This window comes from Eutrigla gurnardus (assembly GCF_963514095.1).
Source record: "Eutrigla gurnardus genome assembly, chromosome: 1".
Lineage (NCBI taxonomy): Eukaryota > Metazoa > Chordata > Actinopteri > Perciformes > Triglidae > Eutrigla > Eutrigla gurnardus.
The window spans coordinates 6,178,972-6,197,950 of NC_139915.1; the positions used below are offsets into that span (position 1 = coordinate 6,178,972).

Here is an 18,979-nt window from a genome sequence, read left to right on the forward strand (position 1 = left end):
TTTCAATATTTAAACATTTCTTTACCATCACACTTGGCACAAACTAATGAGACCAACAACTGCTTTGTGCAACGTACTGTTATGAACCTCAAATAAAACAGGTACATATTAAAGAGGGAGACATCACAACAGAGCCCTGCGATAGAATGGCGTCCTGTCCAGGTGAACCATGCCTTCCTCCAATATCAGCTGGGATCGACTTAACTTAACACGAGTCGGTAAAAATAGATGTTTTCTGAAAGTGCTAACAGAGAAACTAAACCTCAGACCACAGAGTTTCCGTCAGGCCTGAGAGCGAAACACAGAGTCATTTAAAACGTCTTTGCTGCTCAGACATGGTGAGTTTCTCACAGAGAGACTATGCGAGATTGTGCACAGAAGAACTGCCATGCCATGACCTCCATCCTGGAAAAGAGTTGAAAGTCATTTAGATTCCTAGTTCCTGGGAAAGGTGATGCCCCGACTGAAATGCAGCCTCAGAAATGTTTTCTCCGGAAGCCACTGAGATATTGTATTCCGCTTCAAAAGCGGGTTTATTGTCCTTAGCAAAGATGCACAACTGATGTAGAGTCTGTGTTTGGTCCCTGTTAAGTGCAAAGATGCCGAAAGATAACAAGATTTCTTCACCAGGCTGATATAAGGTCAAACAGTGTTCTTTAAAAAAAAACATAAAAACAAAGAAAGAAATATACATTCAAATACCCCAAAATCTATAGGTAGGCAGGGCACTGAATTCTATATTTCATAGATACCGTGCATGCAGTGCCAGGAAGCAGGAACTATTTACCACAAGTCAGACCACTAATCAACCATTACAAACCAATAAAGATTAAAAATGTAGTTTTAAAGTTTGGCCTTGATCACAGCAAGATGGGTTGCAACAGGCGATGCTGCTTTAAAAACACCCCTTGGAAAAATCAGGCAAAACAGCTGGAGTGGGGGTGCGTGTGCAGCGAGGCGATCAATTGTGGATTCAAGCAGATGTGGAGCTCATGCTGTTGCTCTGCTGTTGGATGAGGATGGGGAAAAACTCATAAAATGTTCTGTTTTTGTTCACGACATACAGAAAAATAATTGTAATTAGCCTGTACCTGTGACATTGATGAGCGTGACCTGGCGCTTAAAGTTCAGAATATTTAAGTTTGATGTTCATTTAAAAAATGCAAGAAAATCTTCTATCGAGAGAGAAGCGGACGCCAGGCCCGACCTACCTACCATATAGGAGAACAATGATTTTGCGAACGCTGTGTTTCTAGCGAAGCATCTTGGTGTGATTGGCCCATTTTAAAAGCTCAGACACCTTGAGTATGGATGGATCAGGGAAGAAAGTAACGTTGGGTGAGTATTCTGGTACAAACAGGTGCATGGAAGAGCTGCAAGAGATGGTGAATAATAAAAGGAGGAGATCACGGAGCAAAAGGAAGCTGAGAGAGACCGTGGCTTACTCAATAATTACGACTGTGCCTGCCACTACCATCTGCCACATGAAACATTTCAAGCCATATTCACCTTTTTTTTTTTTTTGCTGCGGTGCCGTTTTCACTGTCCCACAGAAACTCTTTTCCCTGGCTGCTCTTTGGCTCAGCAGCAACAGAAGGAAAGCCGAACGCAGGGTTGAGGCTGTTATTTGACTTGAAAAAAGCTGCCCAACACAACCACAGACTTCTAGCATCAACGAGCAGCTGCACAAGAGGGATTAGATATAGGTGCCTTGCTCAAGGGTATCACACGGTTAATCTAAATTAAGAGAGGAATGAGACCTGTGGGCTATTTTTGGAAAGAAAATATCCAAAATACACATTTATGATGTGTATTTTACAGATTCACCAGATGGCTCAGAGATTTAAACCAGATCACTGTAGTGGCTTTACTCCCAAAAGTGTTGAATGATACATGACTCTGTCCTGCTCCTTCTAACAAACAGTGATAAAACACGACGGCTTGAGTCAGCCTGAATGCATTAAGGCACCCCATTTGTCATCAACGCCCGAACAGAATGTGAAATACCAACAAAGAAGACAAAAAAAGGACATCCTTTCTTTGCATTTAATCAAAGGAGTCATGCTATTGTCTAATCCACAGCCGTCGCCCCCCATTTTTATCCAACCAAGTGAAAAATGGAGCAGCGTGACAAAGAAACCTCTCCCACCACAGGCAGACAGACAGGTGGGCAGACAGGCAGCCCTCCTGCCTGCTTCTGTGACGTAACAAGTGACAAGCTCGGGCTCACCGCTGATGACAGATTGCAAAAGCAGGGAGGCAGGAAGTGGAAGAAAGAAAGGAAGAGGGAGAGCGACTCCACCCCCCCTCCCCTCTCCAGCTCTGGGAGGCCGCTGGACTGGAGAAAGCAGAAGGGAGGAAGGGTAGTGGTGTCGGCTTATTGTTTGAGCTCTGTGTGCAGCGGTTCCAGTGTTAGCACACACTCAACCAGGCCTGGCTATTTATATCTTCTCAATAACCATGCAGGCAGAGGCAGGCTGCAGTCGTTTCCATCATTGCATACATTATGGAGGCATTAAAGAGGCTGCCTGCTGTGAGTGCGCAGGCTTGTACTACTTTTCTTTCAGGATTTCCCAATTTATATTTGGATCATGTTGGCTCTTTTAAAGAAGCACACATGTACAGAAGTTAAGAATCATTCAATCAGCTAAAAAAAAAAAAATGTAATACAGGAAGGGGTAGTCGAGCAATTTAGCATCACAAGAAAGAAAAAAAAATTGCCCTTCTATGTTCTTACCTATAGCACTTTGATCATAGCACTGTTGTACTAAAGGTATACTACTGAACAGCAACCACTTTACTCAGACGAGGACCTTACACTTGTTTCTATTTTTGCTCTTACTTTATCGGCAATGATATGTTGTAGTTTCTTTCTTTAGACAAATGTACTTATTGTAAGTAGCTTTGGACAAAAGTGTCTGCTAAATGCCCTAAATGTAAATGTAAGATTAAATATGATGTATTTAAGTACATAGTAGGGGTCAAGCTCCAATAACACTGTCCCATAATGCAACTCAATAGCATCTGTCGTGATAATGACATCATCAGGTTCATTTTCTCAGACTTAAGGCTACCTGAAGAGCCCCAGAAGGCATTAATACTTTCACAGGCTGAGTAGAACCTTCAACATAGATTTCAAGTCTCTTTAGAAAAACTGCTGATAATAATCAAAACATAACATCTCAAATCAGGTATGAATGATCCAAATATAAGCCGATTTTATTATATTATGTTGCCTGACAAATCAAGTAGGTTTCAGTTTAATGGAAGGTCTCTTTCTCTCTTAACTATAAGCGAATTAAGCTAATGCTAACATCTTACTACGGAAAAAACTGCAATTTTCACTGCAACAAAGTAAAGACCTCAACCCAGGCTCCTGGAAATTCCAGTTCCTAGTCCAGTTTTAATGGTTGATTATTGAATGATGCTAAAAAAATAATTGACAGATTATTCACTCATGACTGTTAGTTGCATCATTACCAACGTTAACGTAACGGTGTGTGTGTGTGTGTGTGTGTGTGTGTGTGTGCGTGTGTCAGTGGTTGTACAGACTTGGCACCAACTATCCATTAGCCATGACGTGTGAGATGAAGAGGCAATCATCATGCTGGTGGAGGTATGCATGTGTCTTCAAAGGCAGAGTGAAGCAGAAGGATTGAATGACTGAGGACTACACTGGAGTGCAAAGTGATATGTGGAGGCAGGCAAGGATAGGAAGCGCCCAGAGTGGCGATGGGAGAGATGGGATGCGGAGAGGGATGCCTGCTGGGAGCCAGAGGGTTGTGGGATTCTGGAAGGCATCTGTGCTCTTTTGACAAGACATCTGTTTTGCAGGTGCTCAGGATCCCAACACTGTTCAGCCTTTGCTTATCCTCTCAATGCTACTGAACTCGCACAACCACAAAAACAACGCACAAAATAGCCTCATCGTCTGGCCTAATATACACTATATTGCCAAAAGTATTCACTCACCCATCACTTCATTGAAATCAGGTGTTCCAATCACGCCAATGGCCACAGGTGTATAAAAGCAAGCACCTAGGCATGCAGACTGTTTCTACAAACATGTGTGAAAGAATTGGTCGCTCTCAGGAGCTCAGTGAATTCCAGCGTGGTACTGTGATAGGATGCCACCTGTGCAACAAGTCCAGTCGTGAAAATGTCCTCGCTCCTTAATATTCCACAGTCAACTGTCAGTGGGATTATAACAAAGTGGAAGTGATTGGGAACGACAGCAACTCAGCCGAGAAGTGGTAGACCACGTAGAATGACGAAGCGGGGTCAGCGGATGCTGAGGCACAGTGCACAGAGGTCGCCAACTTTCTGCAGAGTAAATCGCTACAGACCTCCAAACGTCATGTGGCCTTCAGATTAGCTCAAGAACAGTGTAGAGAGCTTCATGGAATGGGTTTCCATGGCCGAGCAGCTGCATCCAAGCCATACATCAGCAAGTGCAATGCAAAGTGTCGGATGCAGTGGTGTAAAGCACACTGGACTCTAGAGCAGTGGAGACACGTTCTCTGGAGTGACGAATCACGCTTCTCCATCTGGCAATCTGATGGATGAGTCTGGGTTTGGCGGTTGGACAATGGTACTTGTCTGACTGCATTGGGCCACGTGTAAAGTTTGGTGGAGGGGGATTATGGTGTGGGGTTGTTTTTCAGGAGCTGGGCTTGGCCCCTTAGTTCCAATGAAGGGAACTCTGAATGCTTCAGCATACCAAGAGATGTTGGACTATTCCATGCTCCCAACATTGTGGAACAGTTTGGGGATGGCCCCTTGTTGGGTGGACCGACGTCATATTAAACCCTATGGATTAAGAATGTGATGTCACTTATGACTTTTATATGCAAGTCAAGGCAGGTGAGCAAATACTTTTGGCAATATAGTGTATGCTTGCTGCCCCTTGCTTACATATGCAAACGTATTCTTCAACCATGGCCTAATATATGCTGTCTCTCAAAAACGCACACAGACGTACAAAAGTGGCTTCAAATATCCCAGGAGATGAGAGAATGAGCGAGGAGGAGGGGGAGGGGGTGCTTGCTGTCGCTTCCATTGCCTCTCCTCCTCCTTTGATGGCAACACATGACAAGCCCTCCATTCACACCAGAGGAGGAGACAAGGAGGCAAAGCACGAGGATGGAGACACAAAGAATGTCATTAGCAGCAGCCACAGCGGGGTGCTGGTACAATATGGCAGCGGCATTAGTGGTGACTGGAGCTCCAAATCTCTTCAATAAAAGAAGCATTCAGTGGCAACAGCACTGACACCATGGAGGAAAATCAGAGTCAGTGGACTAAAAAAGAGGGGAGAGAGGGAGGAGAGGGGCACATGGGACGAAAACAGACCCTGAGGGGAGAAGCTGGGGAGAAAATCTAAAATCGCAAAGCACACTGGTATACTATTGAGCTCAAAAATAAGAGATTATACAGATTACCTGAGCACAGAGTAATCCCAAATTGACAAATTGAGATTCGGTGAGCGCAGCCTCTAAAAAGAAGGTGGACACGGACATACTTGGTTGCCCAAGCGAGAACACAAGGACAGGTAGAATAAGAGCTGTACTGTGAAAAATAACACTCATCAGGCTGTCGTGGTCAACACAAGAGGCGACGGCGGTCGAAACCTCGTGTCCTGGAAAACTGCAATAGTTTCTGCTCAGCAATCCACCAATAAATGACTTGTAAACGTAACCAATTTGACACATTAGCACACATTGCATGAATTAACTGACTAGTGAGCATCGGCAGAAAACATGGTCAAAGTAAATTGAGTGAAGCTGCCCTAATGTTCATTACCTTGTTCAAGTAATTACTTGTTTTTTGAGAGAGAGAGAGAGAGAGAGAGAGAGAGAGAGAGAGAGAGAGAGAGAGAGAGAGAGAGAGAGAGATGCACACAGATGGAGAGGGCAGATCAGGAGAGCAAGGGCATAGCAACAGAGGAGTTAGAGGGGTGGAGTAGAGGGGCGTAGATGGCCAAGGATGGAGGATAGAGACAGAAATGAAAGTGTAGAAGACTGCCTGGTTTCTTGGCGGAGGACAGCGTCTGCTGGTCCTTAATATTAACAGCAGTCATCTGTTGGTTCCAGTGCCAGCCATTAATAATAGAGGCTCCACCCAGCTATGCCAGCACTCTGAATTATTAATTCACAACCACAGACTTGCATTAGCACACAGTGTGGGGCACTCTCCACTGTGGGGCACGAGCACATTTGCCTGCTTAGACTGAACCGCATGTCCACTAGCACACAGGAAATGAAAGTGTGTGTGTGTGCACACAGATTAAACAAATGCACATTCTTGCATGCATGTTCACACACTGATAGGAAGTGAAATAAGTGTGCTCTCTTAAGAGTCTTGCAGGTTTTCCCATAGAGCTGCTAATACATTTGCCATTATTGCAACAAAACATATGGGGGGTTTTGTATGTATAAACATCGTCTTGTCACTATTTCAGAGTCAAAGATGAATAATAGTGGAATTATGGGCATTCAATCAACACTAATAAAAAGGTCTCCACGTCTGATGCCGAAAATATCTAAAATACTGATATAAGTGTTTGGTTCCCCAAATGTTTGAGATGAAAATGATAAAAACTGCCTGAGAAATATCTCATAAAATAAACTTTTAATAATCAACACTGTTTCAGCTACAATAGCAGAACCCCAGAGACAATCCAACGAGGTCATTGGTTTCTTTTCATAGTCTAGGTTAAGAAATGTAGCCTAATTAGCTGAAAGGAGAACTGTCTGACAGATGTAAATCAGTACAGTGTTGCTTTGACACTATATTATAAATGGCTTGTATGTGAAAGTCTGGCTGTGTGTCTCTCTGAATGTATTAGAGTCAAAGATTTAAGCCTTTGTGTGGTTAAATCACACCAACAATGAACATGCAAACACAATGACGTGCACACAGGGAATTCTTTCTCTTATCACCGGCTTTGCATCTGTTGCAAGGAGATGCTCACCTCAAAGACGGATTCTCCTACACTCCACACCTCGCTTTGATCAAAGCAGAAAACCAACCTGCTTCCTCACACACACACCAAGCCAGCATACTGAGCCTGCCAAACAGTCTCTGGTGTCAGGCAGAAAAACAAAAACACATCAGCTGAAGCAGAACTGAACTGAAACACTGCGAAAAATGCATACAGTGAACAAATTCATGGAGACTAAAAGAACATAGAGCGGAGATAAAGTATCTAAAAGTGTGTGTTCTACAGAGAAAAACATCCAATTAATTCCCCATATTCAGACATGTTCACATAGTTGTGTTGGGGGTGGGGAGGTAAGATGATGGCAAAGATGTGGATGAGAAAATCCAGGTAGACAGAGAAACACACAAGAGGGATCAAAGAGGAGAATTCCTGCTAATGCAGAGTCAATGTTTGCAGTTGCTGCCTCTGAGAGCGCAGGGCTCAGTAGATTTCTCCAGTAAATTCACAAAAGACACACACACACACACACACACACACACACACACACACACACACACACACACACACACACACACACACACACACACACACACACACACACACACACACACACACACACACACACACACACACACACACACACACACACACACACACACACACACACACACACACACACACACACACACTTCTTGAAAGTGAAGAACAGTTTTGGGTTTGGGACCGTCTGACAGACATAACAAGAGGTTGGAATCTCGCACTTGATTGGAATTTTTCAGCATTTTCTAACACCGCTAACGAGAAAGATAATTTGTTGCAGCCTTAGTTATTTTCATTATTTAATAATCTCTCAACTATCGTATGATTGTTTTAGCATATAAAATGCCCTAACATAGCAAAAAAAAAAAAAAAAAAAAAACTTAATTTCTGTCCTCCAACGGCTCATTTTCTTTCTGATCAACAGTCGACACTTACACAAACAGGAAATCTGAAATCTCTTGAGGAGCGGCTGTAATTTGATATTATGATAACTGACGTAATTAATAAGCACCATTTCATCGGCTCACACATTAATTGTTTCAGCAAAAACAAAAAACATTTTCTTAGGTGAAACACGGCAGAGGGAGCAGGAAGGAACAGCACAGGACACAACATGGACACACCTGAGCAAACATCCTAAACTTGTCTTGCCTTTTTCAGTAAAACACAGCATGAAGCTCTTACAAATATACTACAATAAGACTCCGGCCATATGCTGGATTCACCAACAACACACCATTGAATATATATAGATATATATGTGGACATGCGCTCATAAAAGGGTTCAGGACTGGGCCAGGAAAATTGCCTCACACAAGCACATAAAGAGATTGGTGCTTTATTACTGCAATAACATCAAAGTGACAACATGAAGTGCCTCCTATGCCAGCAACAATAGACAATTTTGGTTGCCTGACTGAGCTAAATGCAGGAAGCATACTTGGCAACAAGCATGAGAATAATCTACAACCTAACATTTATCTAAACTCTGCCCCTGATTTGACACAATGAGGTTAAAACTGAAGCAAATTGAAGAATATGCAGGGAGGGGTCTGCGTATCCTAAATGCTTGGTACATTCTTAGGCTCCCCGGAGACTCAAGACAGAGCTTTGCAGAAACTTGAGACGGCTTTATTTCCCTCCTAGGCTGACCCCGTGGTCCCCTCAGAGACTTGGACATCAGCAAGAACCGCAGATGTGGGCGACAGAGAGTGAACATGTAATCATTTATGGGTCTGAATGGATGGGAGTGACTCAACGTGGGTGACAAGTCTGGAGTCGATGCAAGAATGGAACGAGTGGAAATGGGAATGTAATTTTAAATGAGTGAGTGAGAAAAAAGATGTGAAAGAATTAGCAGCGTCAGCATAGACTATAAAAAAAATTCACTATTATTAGTCAACTGCAGTAATCCTCAATCTCTCTATTGACTAGGGGTGGATAAAAATATCAATACGTCATCATATTGCGATACTTTGCCGCCCAATACAATATAGATTTTTCAACTCCAAAGATCGATTTATAAAAAAAAAAAAAATTCATGTTTAGACGCATTGTGAATGCAGTACTTTATCCTTTTTCATTTTATTTGCAATATTTATTCCAGTGAATTTCATGGGAATTAATAAAATGGAGAGGCTGTTTTGAATGAAATAGTTTTGACTCAATTTGTCCTCTGATCAATATCATCTGATGTACATATACAGATACTTGTGTTTTCATCTTTATTTATATCGCAATATCGTGATACGTATCGTATCGTGACCAAAGTATCGTGATACATATCGTATTGAGGTTCTTGCCAATACTCACCCCTACTATTGACTGACAATATTATAGCAACCAAGAACTGTTCTTGCACATTTCATGCTGAGAGGCTGAAGTAGATGTGATGTCTTAATAATTAATTAATAATACACTAAAGAGCAGCACACAGAAACAGTCATATATAGCGTGTGCCTATCCTAACTAAATGTATCATGAAGTAAAACGTATTGGGTTCTGGGTTCTTGGCTGAACAATACCTGGGGAGAGACCCTGTATCAGGTGGGAATACAATATTGACTTTTCACAAGCTGCACTAAGCAGACTAGAGAGGAACAGTGTAGGCTATTTACATGCAAAATAATATTCTGAAAGTTGTACCATGGCTCTTAATTTGTCTCTCGCTGTTGACTACTGTACATATTTTTGTCCAACATAAGGTCCAATGGGGAACACAGGAAGGGGCGTGACTTAGCCTCTCTATGGAAACAGCATCCCAACCGTCAACAGGAAGTTTTGGTTACAACCCATTACATACGGGTTAATATCCATAGCTAATGATAAATTACTCGTATATTACAAATTAATGAGCGCATGCAACAACTGAAAACCAATCCTGAATATGACAATGATATTAGGGAGCATGATGTTAAGCTAATGAGCAAGAGAACATAAAATAAAAAAGCCTTAAAAGGGATGACATAGGAGACAGAGTGACAATTTTACTCCAAAACTCACAAGTCTGATGTGGTGATACAGCCATGCTTCATTTACAACGGATGTTTACATCAAACGCAATGAGCCTTCTCCCTTTTATGTTGAAAACCGTCCAGGGAAAGATGCCCGCTAGCTGATTCATAATCAGTACTGAATGATCATCAGAGCAGACTACCCATCTGTACCGTGATCGTGACATTCTTGTGCTCCTAGGATTTCCGTGTATGATGAAATGGTAGAAGATAAGACCTAAAGAATTATCCCTCTGCCTCGTATCTCTAAATCCATAATTCTGTATCTATGCATCAATCTACCCGGCTACCTTCCTCTCCATAAGCCAGGGGGCTCATCAGCTGGTGAACAGAAACATGCCCACATGTAGGCCACGGTCAACAAGAAACGGCTCAACACGGCGCAGGTTTAATCTCCAAAGTATGTTTGCCTTTATTAAAAGGACAGCCTGAGGGGCATTCTACAGAAAGAAAAAGATCAAGTTGAAATCTTCCTTCAATAGAATAGCCTGTATTAGAGGAGAGATCTTATTCAGGTCCAATTTCCCAAACACTACTCACTCGCAGATAAAAAAGGAAGCTCTGAAGCCTCCCTGCTGAGACAGGATTCATTGTCATGATCATGTGTGATTCATCCTGTAGACAAGGCATGGGACGATATGAACATTTTACAATCATCTTGGCCAACTTTGATTTACAATATTCAATATAATCTTCAAAATAGGTTTCATACTGTTAAAATGCCACTAAAACATACAAAAACCATCTTTTTTAAGTGGAAAAAACAAATCTTAAATAGGGTAAACATGAATCATAAGGTCCCCTGAATATATAGAAGATACATAAAAAATTGTGCAAACCTGTGCATTTTCCTAAAAATCTCTCTGCTCATTGGGACATTCACGATTATCCAGATAATGGAAATCACTACCACTTCCTATGCATCTCCCCCTTAACACAAAGGCCTTTAGTGTACCAGGACACAAGTGTTGTTGTGTGCAGGGAAACAGTGGTCAGACTTTGGAGGCTAGCAGGGGAAGCCCCACATATAAATGATATGTTGGCACAGGTCTTTGGTGAAGTCCACTTCCTACTTGACTTGGGAACTTGTATGGGGGTGTGGCATCGCACTATAGAGCAGTTAACAACATGAAAGATACAAATAAACATCTTGACATGGTACATCTTCTGTGAATTAAAATTGGTAAAAGTTAATGAATGAAAAATATCCCAAATTAAAACAGAACGCAATTATATTAAAGTGCAATATTGACATAAAGCTGTCCTATTGACCTGCTCCGCCTGGGCTCAAACAACTACATAATATGAGATTGGTAGCATTTGACCTCTCAACAGGACTTCTGTATGGCTCATAGCTCAGGGTGCTTGACTTTTTGCCTTGTTTTCACTTATGCCAGTCTCTCTCTCCCTCTCCTCCTCCAGCATCAAACCATAGGACATATCATGCCTTTAGAAAGCGACGGCTGCTTCCATATAAGCTTCAAGACGAAATCATATCCCATGAATAATATCAGGGTACAGTATATATCACCATACCGGACAAATGTTAAACAATCTGGTGTTTAATTGTATTCCTTCTTCCTACGACTTAATTGCACATTTTGAACAACTTGTGCTGTTTTCCCGTGTTTGCACACTCAACACCGCAAGACGGGGGCAGTTTAAACCTCAAACGTCACAAGACAAAATCTGCCTGAAAACACAGTGAGGTTGAACATCAGGCTTGATAAAAGTACAGTCTTGGTTATCGGCATGATTTCACACAGAAAATGACTAAGACTACTGTGTAGATCAATCAGCAGCAACTTAAATTATCACAGAATAATGAGGATCTAACTAAACGACAGTGAGATATTGGTAATTATAATTGGTTTGCATCACAGTAATTAATTAGAGCAGCAAACATAGGTGTGTTGGGTACTCAAATACAAGTCATTCAGTCAACATCAGCTGGAGATGTGAACGGTAGGATTCCTGGCACATGTAAGGCAGCACCGCTGATCAATCACCATGTTTCAGTTAGACTGTTTATGCAAAGCCTCAGATTGAAGTTAGTTATTCATCCGCTCAACTTCTGTCAGTGCTGATAGTGTACATGTTCAAACTGTTTTTATTTATATATAAACGTTTTTTTCAAGCTCAAGTCTTTTCCTCCAAAAGATCCTTTGACTAGAATCCCTCATCACATACCTACAATACAGTATGTTGCTATATAACGTGCCCATTAATGCCCTTATTTGTTGTCTATGTTTTTGTTATTAGATTCAATCATACTGTAGTGCTGGAAACATAAGGACACAAGCAGAATGTTAAACAAGCAACAGCAGCATCCGACAGACTGCTTGTTTATTTTCCTTGCTGATTAAGCCCAATGATCTAATTTGAGTTAGAATGGTAATTTTATTGTGCTGAGAATTTGATGGTAATAGCGTCCTACTGTGCATGTATTTGTTGCATTGTGCATTATTCTACAGGAGGGTCCTGCTGATGCTGCTTTCACAGAAGAATTTGATAACATACCAACATCATATTGTAACACGATTAGTTGGGTGTCTGTCCAATTATATCAATTTCTGAACAACAGTTACACGGCACAAACTTAAAAAATGTCTCACTGATCATCACACCTTGCCATGTGATCATGTGATTGATGTTTAAACAGTTATCTTGTCATTTGACAGATAATAAGTGTCATTGCATCGTGCTGGTTTGCACCATGAGGTAGCTCTGGGTATCGGTGGTACAGATGCTCCATTGTGGGACAATATGAAAATTTCATGTTGAGATAATTCTGCCCAAATTAATTGATATTCATGATATTATTCCAATAATCCTCAAAATATGCTTACATGTCTTAAAATGGCAATTGAACATACTGAAATAATTTTATATTTATTTAAGTAACAAATATGTTATTGCATCTTTTTTAGTGAACATCCTTTCGAGTGGAAAACATTCAAATAATTGTCAATAAGAGGGACATAAAGCATAAATAAAGGATACATATTTCTATGTATTTCTGGATAAGACTGAGAAATGCTTAAAAGTTGCATCATCTTTGTGGGAAACGGTTTGCAGTGGGAAACCTCTGGAGGCCGTGGGCGTAGTGATAGACTGGTCATGTGTCAGGCCTGCGGCTCTACTCGTTGCCTACATTGTGGAGCTAGCCAGCAGGCGTGGCGGTAGAAGCCTCCCGGCCTTCAAGGAGCCGCCTGACTGACCAGCCGCTGCCCAGATGGAGAGGCCTCGCTGAGTTTGCACGCAAGATGGCAGCCACAATGCCACTATTCTACTGGGCTGCATGATCCCTAGGAAGGAGGGCATGAGGGGGTTGCCTGTATTACAGCTCATCAGGTGCTGAACAGAGAAGATGACATGGGAGTCAAACAGCGGTGGATAAATTAATATATAGTCATTTATGATTTACCTTTAATCAATCCTCTTGTATATGTGATAGCTTGGTGAACTGTTACACCACTGAAAGCTGGTGTTTCTCACCAGTGAAGTTAAAGAGAAAAAACAACAGCAATGACTTAAAACCAATGTGAACAAAATGTATTTTTAAAAAGAATATCATTATAATAGAATTAATCTATGATGCTTGACATGGTAACACTTGTATCAAACTGTAAGAGACTAAAAAAATAATAGATTAGTCGACTGACAAAATGTATGAGCAACAATTTTGATAATGTTTGGATTAATTGTTTAAGACACATTTACACAAATACACATTTATATATGTTTAAAAAGAGGAAGCACTGCTGCCAGCTTCATTTTCATCACTCTTCCTCAACAAGTGGACCATGGCGCTGCTCGCCACTTTGCATCGTACACGTCTACAATAAACCTGCATAACTCAGAATGTGCAAATAACTTTACAGTAATATTAAAATACATCACTGTGTATTTGGGTATAACGACTAATACACTACTAGTACACTATACCAGACTGCCGAAATGCAGACATCCAGCATGTTCACAACGTTGAGTGCATCTATGCAAAGTGACGGAGCCTCCTGTGCAGAGATACGTCTTGCAACCATCTGTGATGTCCTGTTGCTCGTGAGTGGCAGTATAACGTTAAGCTCTGCACCAAAGTCTCCACGATAAATCCCTCCTCTGTTATTGTACTTGCTGATTAAAGAGACAGCGGACGTGGGACTGAAGAGGCTGGAGGGGAAAAACGAACTAAACGCGGTCATTGTGTTGAGGTCAGCAGGGCCTTGGACAGGCTTTAAATGTGCAATGAGATGGTCAGCGTACAGACAGAGCAGCCATTACTTCCCTGCCGAGCATAGAAGACAGGCCCAGAGCTTAACACTAGACAGTAACACAGCTCAGCTCCTCGCAGCTTTAAGGATCGAACAGACAGCGATCCCCCCCTCCTCATAATTCATTGCTAAAAGAAGCGAGCGGACATGCAACTGGGCCCGCGGACATGTCTCGTAGACATTTCCTGTCACCTCTAGTCCTCGTCAAGCTGCACCACGATTAGACTACTCCGATCTGGCCAGTCAGTCAGTCAGCGAGATAAGGAGAGAGCTAATGACAAAGAGAGAACCAGAGAGAACTCAGTGTGGTCGAAGCTACTTTAGATGAGTCTGAGTTCACAGATGGAGAGCTGTACAGTCTCACTACTGAGTCACGCTGTGTTTACAGGACTGGTTAATTACACAGTGTGTTGAAAATAAACCATTCGTGCTTAAAATTGCTTAACTTTTGCAACAACAAAAAAAAAAGCATTCATTGACACTACTCCAAGACAGACCCTTGTTGCACTATATTGGACATCCCAACACACCGGCAGCAGGTTCACCCCGACAGACGCAGCTTATGGATCCCCAACATGTTGCAGTCTGGTTCACCAGATTCCTCTGGGGATAATGAATGCCAAGGCCTCGCATTCACCCCTCAATCCAACAAATCTCAGTAAAATCTCTTGAAAAGAACCCCCAAAGCTCTCGTGCTGCTTCGTCAGCCCTCTGCACTCGTTTAAATCAGCCCAACTGTTAAGACAGGTGGGCATCATCATGAGATAACAACTGTTGCACAGAAACAAACGACGAACACCCACCCTCACTGAGTCACAATTTCTAATCTTAATTTAATAATGCACAAAATAAATGCAATTCTGAAGACACGGTTCTAATATGTGTGAAAAATACTTGAATATTCTCATTTTTCAATTATGATGCAAAATACAATTGTTGGTCAGCCTCATGATGGGGGATGATCATTTAGATTGTGAGCAGTGACAGGTCAGATCACAGGCACTGACATAATATGCTGGGAATAGATGTGTCCCTTGAAAACAACCCAGGAGAAAGAAGAAAGAGAAAACTATGTCAAGTGTCAAAGTAGGCCCACTACATGGTTTTTGTCAGTCGTGCCACGGCTTGCAAAGGTATGTCCATTTCAACGTTTCAGTCGGACGGTTACCTTTGAATTACTGAGCGAGGAACTAACAAACAAGGCCAAAGATGCAATGGATGGCGGCTGGTGTGATTTGTCAAAAGCAACAGCAATATGTAACAATAGCACAATTTAATTTAACTAAATTCATGTTTTTCAATCTGAGTATTAGCCATCCAAGAGTCAAGATGCTCTACCATTCCCAGGATGTTGTTCAGGAAATTTTGACCTCTAACCTCCGTGCGGAGGGGAGCAAGAGAAAACATATTTCCCCATGGGTTAAACATTATAATAATGTTATTTTACATGATTTACTGTCATAAATAACTCAGTCACCTCTCCACAGTTACATACAATGACATATATTGCAAACAAAGACAAATGCTACACAATGTTATAATGGTAGACCCGTTACATTAAAACGAGATCAGTGGAGAGACACGGATGAGTGTTTCCTCGATGCAAGGGGCTGAACCTCAGCTCCAGCCCCCCATGTTGTAATGCAGCGCGGAGGTGGCTAAAATAAAGGAGTCCATTATCGGACACTCACATTCTTTGGTGCTCTTCCTCTGCATTTCCCAACAAAAATGCAAAACGATGCCAAAAATCCCAGACCACAGTGTTTGGACGACTTCTAAATCCATGTAGTCATCATTTCAACTGTCCCTCTAGAGTGAGTTAAACGACATTTTCACACAAAATCAAAACGGCTAATCAGCCTGAAGCACAGCGCTGCTTGTTTAACCGACTCTCAGCTTTATTTCGGGGCTTGTCCACAGTACTGAACTAGGCTGTGTCAACAAACATTCATAGAAGACTGGGAATATCGTGGCAGGTAAGTAAAGGTCAAAATCACGAAGCGTTAGACGCGGGACCAAGGCGTCCGACTATGGAACCAGGGAAGAAGAGGGTGGGTGACTCGGAGGTTTCGGGCAAAGCCGCAAAAACCGCCCCCCCAACAAGAAAATCATTGTAGGCAACCAAAAATATCGCCAAAACGTCCTTTTAACGGCTGCCTTGTTTGTGTGTTGCTGTTCTACTGTCAAACACAACGAATGTGTCGGGAAAACGACTGGAGGGGTGACGTAAAATCAGTTTGGACCTAGCATACACTGTGTCCGAAAATGGATCTCGTGACGTTACATTGTATGTTGACTAGCTGCTAAGGCTAACGCTCTGAAACAGATTTAACGTTAGCTCTGTACAGTGTGAACCGTTCGCCGTACTATTTCGAAGCCGTTAGTGAATGTGACGTAAAGCCTCGTCCAAGAAGTTGGAGAAAACGAAGCCCAACAATGACATTCCCTGTGCGCTATCCTGAAGCTTCCCGAGCTAAAAAAAAAACCCCGTTGCAACAGCAACACAACGAGACAAAACAGTGACTGCGCTCTGGGTAACTCACCCAAAAGATACCGCTGTGGTGTCGGGCAGATGTTGCTGCAAATTAGCGATGTAGGCCCATGAGGAGGACTCCTGCGGTTGGGGCGCATCCAGGTTCAGCGGCGATACGATTAGGCAATCCCAAACGTGGCTTTGCTTTGACGTTTGTTGCTACTCTGTCTGCATATGTGTGTATATGTTTGCGCATGTGTGAGTGTGTGTGTGTGGCAAAGCTCTGCAAGGCCTGCTGCTGGAGGAAATGGTCTCCGCTCCGTTGGCGGACCGCGCATGCGCAGAGGAAGAGCACAGACACCGCGCGAGCGGTCTGCGAGCACAACCGTGCGGCCAACAGGTGAGACTGTCAACCGATGGCAGACTTGTTACTGAGGGAGAGGATGCTGCCTTTCAGACTGGGTAAAGCCGTGGATACAGGCTCTGGTTTACTGCTACCACTTGTACTAACAAGTTCAGTAACTTGTGTATATATATATATATATATATATATATATATATATATTAGGGGTGTGAATCTTTAGCTTCACAGCGATTCGATTCAATTCGATTAACGATACAGCAGATGGCGATTCAAGGACGATTTTTCTTTTTTGTAACAATTCGATTCGATTCTGTAAACCACGATTCGATTCAGTAACTTGTAACCAAAATTTTATATCCATGAAATAAACATGCAATAATGCAAGTGAGATTATCTGTATTCTTCTGAAAGGTGAAAATAACATATTTATTCTAGAAAAAAGTAGTCCTGCATAATATTTTATGCTGGATACAAAAATGTAATTTAACATTGCTCAGTTATTTTGAACATTATTCAATAGAGTACATGCTGGCAGGGGAGAGTGTGTCTTAAACGTATTAAAACATTAAATCATAAGAATCACGATTCATCTGATTAAATGCATTTATATCGATTATTGGTGAATCCAAAGCGATTCATTCTATTTATTTATTTTAGCAGATCGATTTAGTAGAATCTATAGGACTGACAATCGATTCATCGATTAATCGAATGAATCGTTACACCTCTAATATATATATATATATAGATAGATAGATAGATAGATAGATAGATAGATAGATAGATAGATAGATAGATAGATAGATAGATAGATAGATAGACATTAACTAATATATAATAACTTTATATTAGTATCCCCCCCCCCCCCCCCCTAGAGAACATAACACTCATCCAGGTGGGCCATTGTCTGCACCGGAATAAAAAGTTGGAAATCTTTATTCATTACAAAGTGCAATGCGTTGACAACAAAACAACATAAGGATGATTAATGAAATCAAAATCCTCATCTTATGGAGGTCTCGATTCAGAATCATATACCGAACATCAAAGTGGAAAATCAGATCGCAGGCTGATCCAACTTTTTTGGAGTTTTTTCAAGACGTGTCAAAATGATCCTCAGTAGTGCGTGTGGCCTCCACGTGCCTGTATGCTCTCCCTACAATGCCTGGGCATGCTCCTGATGAGACGACGGATGGTCTCCTGAGGGATCTCCTCCCAGACCTGGACCAGAGCAGCAGTCAACTCCTGGACAGCCTGTGGTGCAACATGACGTTGGTGGATGGAACGAGACATGATGTCCCAGATGTTGCTCAATAGGATTCAGGTCTGGGGAACGGGCAGGCCAGTCCATAACATCAATGCCTTCATCATGCAGGAACTGCTGACACACTCCAGCCACATGAGGCCTAGCATTGTCATGCATTACAAGGAACCTAGGGCCCACTGCACCAGCATATGGTCTCACAATGGGTCCGAGGCTCTCATCCCGGTACCTCCGGCAAGCACATGGAGGGCTGTGCTACCTTCCAAAGAAATGCCTTCCCAGACCATCAGTGACCCACCGCCAAACCGGTCATGCTCGGTCCTGCTGTTGGGTTGTTGTCCTTCTTCGGCCCCCTCCACGTCTCCTGGAATCTCCTCCATGCTCTTGACACTATACTGCTGGGGGACACAGCGAACCTTCTTGCCACAGTGTGCATTGATGTGCCATCCTGGATGAGTTGCACTAACTGGGCAACTTCTGTGGGTTGGAGAAACCGCCTCATGCAACCTCTAGTGGTGCAAACACTGCCAAGATTCAAAAAAGAAAAAAAATCTGCCAGAAAGGCCGAGAACCGAGAAATGGTCTGTGGTCACCACCTGCAGAACCAT

The 18,979-nt window shown here is 42.3% G+C and overlaps 1 protein-coding gene across 1 annotated transcript in view; it reads right to left on the reverse strand.

Annotated features, from left to right (window-relative positions):
* Nucleotides 1–16,985, reverse strand: part of cskl (c-src tyrosine kinase-like) — a 44,305-nt gene extending 27,320 nt beyond the window's left edge. The window contains exon 1 of the mRNA XM_084016740.1: nt 16,814–16,985. The gene's annotated coding sequence lies outside the window, so the exon portion shown is untranslated. The remainder of the gene's footprint in view (nt 1–16,813) is intronic.
* Nucleotides 16,986–18,979: the final 1,994 nt, after the last annotated feature.